Source organism: Typopeltis vanoorti, chromosome 12 (assembly GCF_054136105.1).
Source record: "Typopeltis vanoorti isolate ZY-2024b chromosome 12, IOZ_Tvanoo_1.0, whole genome shotgun sequence".
In the NCBI taxonomy this organism is placed as follows: Eukaryota; Metazoa; Arthropoda; class Arachnida; order Uropygi; family Thelyphonidae; genus Typopeltis; species Typopeltis vanoorti.
This window is the reverse complement of record NC_143560.1, coordinates 42039025-42052999: the sequence shown is the minus strand read 5'-3', so window position 1 is coordinate 42052999 and position 13975 is coordinate 42039025. Positions and strand designations below refer to the sequence as shown.

The 13975-nt window shown below is 37.4% G+C and overlaps 1 protein-coding gene across 2 annotated transcripts in view; it reads right to left on the bottom strand.

Annotated features, from left to right (window-relative positions):
• LOC150100732 (ras association domain-containing protein 1-like) overlaps nucleotides 1–11860 on the bottom strand; it is a 186229-nt gene extending 174369 nt beyond the window's left edge. For both annotated transcript variants that reach the window (XM_090401801.1, XM_090401802.1), the window contains exon 1: nucleotides 11805–11860. The gene's annotated coding sequence lies outside the window, so the exon portion shown is untranslated. The remainder of the gene's footprint in view (nucleotides 1–11804) is intronic.
• Between the last annotated feature and the right edge of the window lie 2115 nt (nucleotides 11861–13975).

The following is a 13975-nucleotide window of genomic DNA, read 5'->3' as shown; positions in this document are numbered from 1 at the left end:
AGTAGATTACTAAAACACGACCTCCCTTTAGCAAATCCATGCTGTCCATCAAAGATTATACCATTGTTGTCAACCCAACTCTGGATCCTAGTTCTCACAAGCTTCTCCAACAACTTAACCACAACACCTGACACACAGATAGGCCTATAGTTTGATGCTTGAGTTCGATCACCTTCTTTATGAAGTGGCACAATCTTGCCCTCCTTCCACTCTTTAGGGACTTGATCAAATGCAAGACTCGTATTAAAAAAATATGTCAAGGCAGGTGTCAACTCTCTGGCACATTCCTTCAGAATACGCGGTGATATATTATCAAGTCCCACAGCCTTATTTACATCTAGTTTACTCAACTCCCCAAACACCTCTTGCTCACTTACAGTCGGTCTCTCCTCCCCATCATCAACTGCTCTTAATCTCTCCATGAAGTCACATTCACAAGATTGAAAGATCTTTATGAACTGCTCATTAAGTATCTCCACCACACATTCTGCAACATCTGTCTTTATACCATTTCCTCCAATCAATGTCATCCTTCCATAATCATTCTTTCTTTTGCTGGCTACATATCGAAAGAACTCCCTAGGATTCTTTTTAGCTTCATTAACTAACTGCTGTTCATACCTCTCTTTAGCTACTCTCACCAACCAAGTCACCCTCCTTGCCTGGTCTTTGTAGACCTCATGAAATTGGTTACTTCCACTTCTCTTATGCTGCCTCCACAATGTCCTTTTTCTCTGTATTGCATGCTTAATCTCTTTATTCATCCATCTCACACCTAACTTATTTAACCTTCTCACCCGTGGTATACATTATTTTAGTTTTCTTCCAACGAATTCTATGGCAGGTATCTATGGCATGGTCTGCAAGCCCAATGTGGCTGTACTGATGAAACCAGATGTAGTCTTTGTTCTGAAATCCTGATATTTGCTGTCCTGCCTGTTTGGCCAAAGTAGGACACGTTACAGCTGGAAGTGGTTGGTCTTTGATAGAGCGGATAAGGGATGCCAACTTTTTATATGGTCTACAACAAGTTAGGTCATATTTTTTGAGGATATTGGTTATTTTCTCACAGGTGCCCAGGATGTAGGGGATGGTGATAGATTTAGTGAGGAAGAAGGCAAGAAACTAATATTGTTCCTAAAGTCCTAATGGTGCCAATATGGCAAAATGAGGTTGAAGATATCGAGACAACTATATCGTCTGACCTTCCTACAACGCTGCCGGGATAACAAGGTAATCCCAAATTGTGTTAAAGTTAAGCACCGTTTTACTTCACAGAAAGCTCTCCGTCTTTATAACCGCACGCGCTTCGCCCTACTATGAGAACAAATTACCGCGACGGGTGTGTTCTCCTTGCTGACAAAAACAAAACCTTACGGGCGCTAGAGGAAGAGCTTTCAGATATGCTCGCCCATGACTTTTGGATGATTCTTTATGACGTCTCATGCGCTTCGGTAACAAAAGAATTCGAAAAAATACGTAGTCGGCACATGAAAAAATATGATAACTTGATAAAGAATTCTACTTCTGTACCACAACCACTCAACATGGTAGTCAACTTCTCTTCCATAGTTTTGAAGCCCGAAGCACTCACTGCACTTTCACGTGGCCACAATTTCGCCCTAGCTCCTAAAAGAATACCTGACGAGGTAATAATGATCGAAATAGAGTGTGGGATTTGCAGCCTTCCTAACCATATTGCTAACAACATCAGACTGGATGTAGCCAGTGTTCTCACCACAGCAAAACCTCCAAAAACCAACTTATCCAAAGACGAATATGCAGCTGTACTAGAAATGAAGAAAAATAAAAAAATAGTAATCACCAAAGCAGATAAGGTAAACGCCATGGTGGTTCTCAACCAAAATGACTACACAGGTAAGCTTAATGCTTTATTATTAGACCGTACTACCTACCTCCCTATTGAATGTAATCCTACCAGCTCTCAGATTAGAACTCTCCACAGACTCCTTAAGAAGGTATTAACTATTTAGCTATTAGCTCTAGACCCCCCCCCCGATTATATGGATTTCCAAAAATACATAAACAAAATGTGCCATTACGTCCCATAGTGGATGGCATTGATTCCCCCACATATAAATTAGCCAAAGCCCTCACACACTATACTGGCAACACACCATCACACATAAGAAACTCAGCCCACTTCAAAGCCAGTACAGAAAACCTCTCACTCCAACACACTGACATAATGGTCAGTTTTGACGTCTCCTCCCTATTCACAAACGTCCCACTCAAGGAAACCCTAGAGCTAATCCAAGCCAAATTTCCACCCGATATCTCAGCCCTATTTCAGTTCACAACGAACTCAGGATATTTCGTTTGGCAAGGAAAATTCTACAAACAGATAGTGGGGGACATCCATGGGTTCACCACTTTCCCCACCCTTAGCCAACTTCTTTATGGAGACCTTTGAAGAGAAAGCCTTAAATTCTGCTCCACAAAAATCCACTATCTGACTTCGGTACGTGGATGATGTGTTTGCTATTTGGCCACATGGCTCAGATACACTCCACTCCTTCCTAATACACTTAAACAACCAACACCCCAGGGTCCAGTTCACCTTGGGAAAAAAGGAAAACAACACCCTCCCCTTATTAGCCACTCTAATCACTCACCAGCCTGATGGATCTTTAGTTTTCTCTGTTTATAGAAAACCCACCCATACAGGCAGATACATTCACCAACAATCTTCCCCCCCTCCTCACAACAATATGGGTTTATAAAAACACTATATAACAGGGCAAAATTAATCTGCTCAGATGACGATGACCAAACCACTGAACTAAACCACATACTCAACACTTTCTTCACCAACGGCTACAACTCCCAAAAAATACTAAAACCAGTAAACCACAATCCCCCTTCACAATAAAGATTACACTAAATCTATCACCATTCCCTACATCCTGGGCACCTCTAAGAATATAACCAATATCCTCAAAAAATATGACCTAACTTCTTGTTATAGACCATATAAAAATTGGCATCCCTTATCTGCTCTATCAAAGACCAACCACTTCCCCTAGACCTACCTGGTGTATACCAGGTCCCTTGCAGCTGTAAATTGTCCTACTTTGGCCAAACAGTCAGGACAGCGAATATCAGGCTTTCAGAACACAAAGACTACATCCAGTTTCACCAGTACAGCTACTCTGGGCTTGCAGACCATGCCACAGATACCCGCCATAGAATTCGTTTTAAGAAAACTAAAATAATACACCACAGCAAGTTCAAGTACGAAAGATTATTAATGGAATCATCAGCAGCTCTAAAAAACGTTCCAAACCTCAACAAATTTGGGTGCATGAGACTGCCCCAAATTTGGGAGACTTACATCATGAGAACTACAGCCCAACGGCCAAGACAACCCAATTAGCCCACTAGGGGGCACCATTAGGACTTTAGGAACAATGTTAGTTTCTTGCCTTCTTCCTCATTTGCTTTTGTTAGTGCCTGCGTGCACATACCATATTTGTATGTTCCTGAAGATGGCAACGTGACGTTGCCGAAATATTGAAGGTATTCATTACAGTTTCCTTTAATATCCGTTTTATGCATTGTAAATTCCTTAAGACAATTACCAGTTAAAAATGAGGATATTAGGAAAAACAATGTCAAGGAAAGAACTTGACATTATCAGCATCCAGGAATGCACTAGCAGAGCTAATCTCAAGTGGTATTGGTCACTTAAACAGAACGGGAAAGGAAAGATTAGCAAAACAAATGTTCTCTGTTAGGTTGGTAGGAAAAAGACCCAGAGGAAGACCAAGATATAGGTGGATTGATACAGTAAAAAGTGCCTTAGAAGATAGAAATATAAGATCTGATAATGATGGAGTCTTTACAGATAACAGACTGATTTGGAGGAAAATTGTAGATAGGAAGTTAGTAATGATATAATTTTTCATTTAGTACTATATTATCCTGTACACCTCTTGAGGATATATATATCAGGAATTTGATGATAATGATGAGGAGTTGTTGCATTTTGGAGTACAGAAATATAAGGCTGTGTACTATATCTATGGTTGCGTATACTGCAGGAAGCGGATGAGATCAGAGATTTGGGAGTGATGGTTGACAGTAGACTGAAGTTTAGAAGGCATACTGCTGGAGTTGCAAAGGCTGCACATCATAGTGCTGCTATGATAAGAAGTACTCTAACATGCAAAGATAAGGAAGTGGTTGTGCCATTGTATAAAGCACTGATCAGACCACACTTGGACTACTGTGCTCAGATCTGGTCACCTGGTTTTCAATGTGATGTGGAGACATTGGAGAGAGAGGGTCCAGAGATGAGTGATTAAGACAATATCAGGAGTTTGGAATGCTTGCTATGGAGAGAGAGAGGTTGAAAAAAAGTGGATTGTAGAGCTTGGTGGATAGGAGGAAGAGAGGTAGTTGATAGAGACATTTAAGTTAGTGAGGATTTTATCAGATTAATCCAGAGGGGATTATAAAAAGAGTAGAAGGTGAGAGGGGAAAACCAGAAGTCATTCCTGGAAGTTATGGAAAAGTGTGGTGAAGAGGGGTGTGAAGAGTAGGTTTTTTACATGGAGAATTGTCAGTGAATGGAACATATTGCCAGAATGTGTTGTTAATGCAAGGAGTGTTAAGGATTTGAAGATTCTATAAGATAAATATGTTATTAGCTGAACTAACCTCCCACGATGAGTCTGTCGACTCCATGGAGGGTGTAATAATGATAATAATAATGTGCAAGGCTGTTATTTAAATAATTATACTATGTCTAATGCAGATTATCTATCAGAAATTAGAATATCAAAATATCCATAAAACCTGAGAAATGTACCAGGTAGATAATTTCTTATGCACCAAAGCAAGGAAACCCAAACCACTAAGAATGAAAGTAAAATGCCAAGATACCGGAAAACAAAAATTAACTCTTAGTGTGGAAGAACTACTTTGAAAAATTGTTGAATATTTTATCAATGAACTTCACAATACTTTTTGCTAGAAATAATAATTCAAAAACAACTTCCCGTTATGTGTAAAAATTCTATAATGCAAGAAATGCCAGCAAAGGTTGGTCGATTGGTAGAGCCTCTGCTACTAATGGCGCAGCAAAAAGTTAAGCAAGTTTGAGTGAAGTTAGTAGTTGTAAGGGAATCGTGCGATGCTGTTGCCACACACTCCCTCGATGAGTCTTTGGACTCCCTGGAGGTGTCACATAATAATAATAATAATAATAATAAATTGAAACTGCACTAAAAACCCAAAAGAATGAGAAAGCATCTAGATTGGATAGTATAACAACAGAGGCTATTAAACATGGAAGAAAAGAGCTTTGGAAACAACTGTTAAATACCTGTGATACAGTTACATCCATCACAATAGAAAGCCAAATAATACTCAAAAAATGAAAATTTAAACATCCCAGAAAAATACAGAGGCATCACACTACTTCCTACCAAACTGAAAATCCATAACTAGATACTTTAAACTGAATTAACTCATATGTAACCTCTCTTCTGCCTCAAAAATAAAAAAAGGTTTCTTGAAAAACAAGCACTGTCACACAAATTTACTGCCTTACAAGGTTGCTAGAAAGAGCAAGAGATAAAACCTTCCTCCAATCTTAAACTTCTGTTGGTTTGTCAAAAAGAAGGAGTAGCCATAGTATTCAACACAAAATACGAGGCTAATCTTCTTGAATGGCAGTCAGTCCCAAGTAGAGTAATGTGGGCAAATATGAGAATGGGGAACTAGACAATGAGACTTATTTGTGCCTATGGTCCCACAGAAGGTTCTACTAAGGTAGAAGTGGAGGAATTTTTTGACGCTTTAGAAAAAGCAACTGACACAATGAAAAAGGAAAAGTTCGTCCTTGTTGGGGATCTAAATAGCAGAGATGGAAATGATTGTGAGACATACAAAAATATTTTGGGAAAATTTAGAGAAAAGAGCAAAGCTAATAATAATGGCAAATATCTGTTGGATTTCTGCTCAGGACATGGACTGGTTATTACTAACACCATGTTCCAACATAAAAATGTGCACAAATTCACATGGAGAGAAGAGGCTAGGAATAAGAAAAGTCTCACTGACTATGTTATTGTTGATAGTGATGTTTTTTCCCTGGTGCAGGACACCAGAGTGTACAGAGGATTTGAAATTGGAAGTGATCACTATTTAGTCTTGAGCAGGATAAAATTGAATTTCATATTGAAAAGAATAACATGTAAGAAAGTTTTAAAGCGAATAAAAGTTCAGCAGCTCTCAGATGTGACCTGTAGACTAAAATACAGAAAGATTATTGAAAAGAAAATGAAAGAGTTTGAGAACAGGAATCAAACCTTGGAGATTCAGTGGCAAACTCTGAAGAAAACATTGATTGATTCTGCCAGAGAGGCATGTGGTGAGGTTGCTGCAAGGATAAAAAAATCAGAACTCCCTGGTGGACACAGGAAGTTAAAGAGGCAGTGAAGGAAAAGAAGAAAGCATATCAAAAGTTCCTGGCAAATAAGTCAGCTTTTACTCTTACAGAATACAGAGACAAATGTAAGAAAGCTAAACAGTGTGTAAAACTAGCTAAACAAAAGTCATGGGAGGACTTTGGCAAGAATATAGAAAATAAATATCAAGAAGGTGGCAAAATATTCTGGAGGTTGTTGAAGAAGCTTAGGAATGGAGGAAAGAGTGCTGTAAAAGGAGTTAGAGATGATAAAGGTGACATGAAAACAGGAGAAAAAGAAATCCTTGGAGTATGGAGTAATTACTTTGAAAAACTGCTAAATGAAACAAGCAGTGATGACAGCACAGTGATAAAAAACACTGACCAGGCATGTAGTCAGGAATACATATCTATACTTGAAGTAGAAAAAGCCATCAAAGGCTTGAAATGTGGACAGGCAGCAGGAGTAGATGATATTCGACCAGAAATGCTGAAGTATGGTGGTATAAGAGTCTTACAGTGCTGCACTGCATAGTTCAGAAAGTCTGGACAGAGGGACGAATTCCCGATGATTGGAGTAGAGCTCTCATAGTACCCATATATAAAAAGGGAAATAAAACTGCATGTGAGAATTACAGAGGTATTTCCCTACTGAGTGTTCCTGGCAAGATCTATGCAAGTATACTTGAGAAACGGTTGAGAAGAATTGTGGAAGAAAAGCTTGGTGAAGAACAAGCTGGATTCAGGCCAAATAGAGGCTGTCAGGATCAGATCTTCACTTTACGACAAATAGTCGAGAAAGCATGGAAATATAACAAAGATCTGTATTTAAGTTTTGTCGATTTGGAAAAGGCATATGACAAGAGAGAAGCTATTCAATATGCTGCAGTTATATGGTGTCAATGGGGCATTATATCAAGCAATACTTAGTCTTTATTTGAGTTGTGAGTCAGCAGTTAGAATTGAAGGAAGTACAGGAAGATGGTTTAATGTTAAATCTGGTGTGAGACAAGGATGTATATTATCCCCTCTGTTATTCATTATCTATATGGATCACATTATGAAGGAAAGTGGTATTAAACCTGATATCAAAATTGGAGATGTTAATGTCAGCTCTTTGCTTTATGCAGATGATGTTATACTTCTAAATAAATCCACTACAAGTCTGCAAGATTCTCTGACTAAATTGAATAACTGTTGTAATAGATATGGTATGAAGGTCAGCAATAAAAAGACAAAGACAATGAAAATAGGCAGAATCATTGAAAATGTCAACTGTGTTGTGAAGGGAGAACCTGTGGAACAAGTAAAACATTTCAGCTACTTAGGTATGAATTTTACTGAAGATGGTAAATTAAATATAGAAATAGACAACAGAATCAGCAAAGCTGGTATGGTGGGAAGTCAATTGAATAAATTCATATGGAATAAGAGAGAAATTAGTCGGAACACTAAATTAGCTGTATACAAGACAGTGTTCAAACCAGTTTTAACTTATGGATCTGAGAGCTGGGTCAGAAGTAAAACACTTGACCAAAGACTAGAGACCGCAGATATGAGAGCCCTGAGAAAAATTAGAGGCGTGAACAGATAGCATCAATGGCAATATCATATTAAAAATGAGGATATTAGGAAAGAACTTGACATTGTCAGCATCCAGGAATGCGTTAGCAGAGCTAATCTCAGGTGGTATGGTCACTTAAATAGAATGGGAGAGGAAAGATTAGCAAAACAAGTGTTCTCTGCCAGGTTGGCAGCAAAACGACCCAGAGGAAGACCAAGATATAGGTGGATTGATACGGTACAAAGTGCTGTAGACGATAGAAATATAAGATCTGATAATGTTGGAGTCTTGACAAGCAACAGACTGATTTGGAGGAAAATTGTAGATAGGAAGTTAGTAATGATGTAAATTTTTCATATAGTACTGTCATATCCTGTACACCCCTTGAGGGTACATGGCAGGAATTTGATGATGATGATGATGATGGTTTGTCAAAAACCTTTCATTTAATCAATAGACAAAGGAAGTTCAAAATTTTCTCAGTTATTATGGCATACTCTTGAAAATAAAGTAACAGCAGAACCATACCAGAATTATTCTTATGGAGTCAAAAGACTCGTTGTGCAAGACCTACACCATTCCACTTGATTACCACTTTCCAAGGAAAATATCTGTTCTGAACACCCTTATTAACCATACTATTACACAACTTCAAGGGGTGACCACCTTATTCTCTCCCAACTCATCATGTATTGAAAAAAATTTTTGTGTCAATCTTAGAGAATCCCTTTCATAAATTATAAGTTTCTATCACGTCCTCTCTCCTCTGCATGTCGACTAACTCTGCAACCAGCATACCTTCAATCTATCCTCATAGGATGCATTCCACAGAAATGCCACCGGCTTAGTCACTTGTTTCTGAATCCTCTCCACTACCACCAGATCCCCAAGAAACCCAGTTAACCCAAATCTATGCTGTAGTCAAGATGCATCTGAATTATAGCCTTTTGAAGAGGGATAATAACTTCCCTATCTTTACTTGTCAATGTGTTCTTCAATATCCAACTAATCTTTTGAGTTATTTTGGCAATATGTATTCTGAACTTTTAAATCTGTGTTCAACATCACCCCCAGATCCCTAGCCTCATCAATTTCCTGTATGCCAGTAGCATCAATATGATACAAAGTATATAATCTTTTCATCCCAAAGTGCATTTTGCAAAGTACCTTACATTTTGCAACATTAAATTGACAACCATTGTCCTTTGCCCATATTGCTAGATATTGACATCACCTTTATCAACTATTGTCCTCACTAGTTTTGTATCACCAGCAAACAACTGAATATCATCTCCCTTAAATCTTCACCTATATCATTAATATACATGGAATGCCATTAGTCACATTCATTCACATTGATTCCACTCTGCTGTACAATATTCTCTGATGTCTGTTTGTTAGCCAACCCCCCCCCTCCTCCCATCCATGACACCAGCCTCATATCCATTCCCATTGGCTCTAACTTATGTAATAATTTTAAATGATGAAGTATTCTGTCAAATGCTTTTGCAAAGTTCAGCAATATCAACTGTGTAACAATTTCCTTTATCCAATTCCGCTGTTACTTTATTATAAAATGTCAATAAATTACTAATGCAGAACCTACCTTTTACAAAGATGTGCAGCCCCTCTCTTCATAGAGTATCACATTCCTGTCCCTCCATTCCTGAATTTTACCAACCAACTTTTCCAATACTTTAACCACCATTCTTGAGATAATAATTGGTCTGTAATTTGCTACTTCTGTTCTTGGAGCCACTTTTATAAGTTTCCATCTTACCTCTCTTTCCACTCCCCTTTGAACCTTGCCAGAGCTGACTTAGATTAAACAATTTCATTACAGGCTCTGTCAGTTGACTTGCACATTCTCATACCACCATGGGCCAATATAACATCCATTCTCTCTATTGTATTCACAATGATATTTTTCAATGCGTTGAGCACCCCCCAGTTCGTCTACTAACATTCTCACATCAGCATCAATCGCATCACTAACTGGATGATGATACATCCTTGCAAAGCAATCACTTAGTAGCTCAACTATTTCTTCTGCCTGTTTCCATTAATTTTCTACCATCTTCAACAAACAAAGTTATACTTGCATAATCATTCATTCTCTTACTTGATACATAGCAAAAACACTCTTTTGGATTTACTGGCCTGCAGAGCTAATTTTCTCTTGTAATCTGATTGAGCTTTCCTTACCATCATTCTTCTTGCTTTGTATTGCTCATGAGCATGCTGATCACCATTTTGTTTATCTTCCTTACACGTTTTTTTTTTTTTTTTGAGCTCCTGCTTTATATTGCTACTTATCCACTTAATCCCTACTTGGTTTATCCTTCAGGCCCTGAGAATGCAGCCTGACACTGCCTCTCTCAAGAGGCAGTGTCAGGCTCTTTTTGTCAAGACTCATTGTTTTCCATATCTTATCATATCATATCTTAAGCAAAAGTAAGCCTACAAGTAATGAATGAGATATGAAAAACAATGAGTCTTGGTACAAAGCTCAAAGTAATGAAAATGTGCATATTTACATGTGCTCTGTGGATGTGAGATGGGTAATAATCAACAACCCTAAGACAAATATTGGTATTCAAAAGAACATGCTAAAGACAAGGTCTATGAAATCGGATTGATACAAAAGTAATGAATGAATGAATGAAGAATTCTACAGAAAAGTCAATCAAAAAGACAACTCAGCCAACCTTTATGGACACTTCTACAGGATGCAGCATGAACAGAACAGGATGATGCAGAAGAGAGTAGATAGATGACGTAATGAAATAGTGTACAGAGGACAGAAAAGGATGACAGCAAACAGAACTGCAATGGGCATCAATGATAAGTGATTGAGTGGATAATTACATGGACTAACTTGAACTTCATCCTATTCTATGATGGTCACTTGGAAAATTGGGTGATCTCTTTGTTTTTGTTTATACATGATACAACTTTCTGGGAATATAATTGACTTCTAACATCTCAAAATCTTTATAAGATATTTCAGTGTGGTTATATAAATTACACCAAGTAAATAATGCGATTATAAAATATTTTCCTTCATCGTTTTAATGTTTTATTACAATTTTTTTTTTTAAATAGGAATGCTTGGCTCACTCTATGCTTTAAAAAAAAAAAAAAAAATCCTCTTATTCCAAATGTGAAGGTATATAACAAAATTCCAAGTCAAAATCGACAGTTATGACAGATCAAGTAGAGCAAACTAACCGAACACAAACCAAATAAGTCACCAGCATCAAATCCTAAAGGGCCTGCATCCCACAAAAATAAATTTCCATACGGTGGGAGGTTTATTGACCTCTCTCCGTCCGTTTTACATATCAGTAGGGTACGCTCCATATATCTCTATTTGCGCAGAACATCTGTTTGTCCACACACCGACTCATATGTTCTACCTTTCACATTATCAAAAATAATTTAAAAAAAAAATGAAGAAGAGTAAACAATTAAATAATTCCATGTTCTTAATACTATAGCTTTTGATACAAAAACTAACTAAATAAATAAAATAAAAGTTATATTTTTCATAACAGATGGCGCTCATTTTCCGTGGTACAACTCTTAATTTAAGTAAACTCAGTATAATTGATACTATTCCTTCAATGTCTATCTCAACACTACTGTACTATAAACTGTCATTCATCTTCCTTCACAAGCTGATAACATAAGAAGTTGGAGGACTCTTTTAAATGAAAATGCCACGCTAAACTGAAATTTTAGTTGGTGCTTTCAAACAGAAATTGGTCAGCGTAGAAATGGAAAAAAATAAACAAAACATACCTAATATCCGCCTATATCAAACACTGCACGAAGATATATATATTTTTTGTTTTAGGAAAAAACCTCCCATCGCTAAATCGAAACAGTAAACAAATCGGTAGGAATTATACAAGTTACAGCTGTAAATTTGATGCAATATCTTAGCGCCTTCTCGCGGAAGGACTCAAAGTTTCCATTTAGAGATAAAAAATCAGTTTGACAAACACGTGTTTAGGAGAGAACTGTATGATAATTTGTCGTCGTTATTCTTTATTTTATTTTTTAAAGTTTTCTTTGATGAGCTCAAATATTCCAGGGAGAACTACAAAATTATTATTATTATTATTATTATTATTATTATTATACAGACGCCCCCATGGAGTCTGCACGCGCATTGCGAAAGATCTACTATCTTTTCCCAAACACTAACCACCATTTGCACAATGCCTGTCATACTTCGCTTTGAGCTCATTTTCCGACAAAGTTCTCCCAGCTTTCTCTCTCTCTCTCCACGCACTCATTCACCACTTACATAATAATAAAAAAATGACGGATGACGCCATTTGGTCCTGTTGTATGCTTTTCTGGAGGCTTCAACTTTTTGAAGAATAGTCACTCCAGCCACATCATCCATCCATCTAATTATTAACGTTCTACTCTTTCCTCTTTTTCCAGAAACTTTACTTCTAATACTGTTCTGAGAAGTTCCCCTTTTATCCGATCAATGAGTCCGAAGTATAACAACTTTCTTCAACTCAATATCCTAAGGCTGTTGAGCCTTAAAGTTCTACTGATCCTTTCTAACATCCACACATTTGTTCGCCTTTCAGTATGTGATATCCACAACAGTCTTCTGTAACATCACAAAAGCAGCTGTAATTTTCCTATCAGACTTCTTTATGTTTAAAGTCTCACATCTATAAGTCGCTGTGGAAAAAACAGCTGCATCCAAAATCCTCAACTTTGTTTCTGTGGAGATAAATCCATATTGCCAGATTTTAGACAAGTCTCTGACTGCTGTTTTAACCATCCCGAATCTTTTGAACAGCCGAATCTTTTGAATCAATTAAACCCTTAAGTAATATACAGTGGTGTGCTGGTAAATTTTTAAAAACTTGCTAGCTGCATTTTAAAAAATATATATTTTTGTGTATGCTGTATATATGTATTGTTACTTTTACTAATTTATAAGAAATGAGTACAGAAATTTCAAATAATAATAAAATATCGTTTTTTTTTTCATTGTGATGATAGCCAATTCTATACATAGTGAATATATGGTTGCGATTCAAGCATGTTTTGACAAATGGAATTGCCAATCCGCTAACTCTTTTTTAATAAATTTAAAAAAAAATCACCTAACGCCTTTTTATTCCCGTATATATAGGGAGTAGGCGAGACCGTTTTAAGCTCTAACTTTTGGAGACTGAGTGGGCAGTTCAATCTCCACTGGTACCCAATCAGAGATAGCTGGCCCAAGGCTATCACTAATTAAGCGGCACGCACTGAAGAGAGACGGCTCAACAAGTGCCGGCATCTCGTGGTCCCTAACCCTAACACTCATATTTAATGTCTGAAATAATGTGGGTTCTACGGTCAATTTTCTTGAGTTCACGGGACGAAAAACCCGACTTTCCGGAGAACAAACCCGCTTGCCCGCGCCAGAGATCTATTATCTCGGGAACCGATCGAAAAAAGGCTTATAAAATTTCTTCTAGTCTCCGACTAGATTCGAAACCAAAAAGTCTTCCTTCGTGCGGTCAAGCGCTGTGGTGTGCAAACGCCACATCCACTGTACTATGGCTCCTATGGTCATTAAATCTGATATGTCATTTTTGCAAAATTACTTCTCACTCTCTGTTCAAATACCATCAAAATAAAAAAAGTAAAATATTTATTTTGATGCTATTTATTCTGGACTTGGGCAGCCTTGAAGAATGAAATAAAAAATATTAATATTGGTGATATATTGGTTTCAAATCTAGTCGCAGACTAGAGGAAATTTTTCGAAGCATTTTTTCAACCCAACCGGTTCCAGAGTTAGTCGATCTTTGGCACGAGAAAGCGAATTTTTCTCCATGAAATTAGAGTTTTTCTTCCCGTAAACTCAAGAAAATCGACCGTAGAACCCACACTATTTTAAACATTAAATATATTTTGTTGGAGTTAGGGACCGTGAGATGGCTGCACTT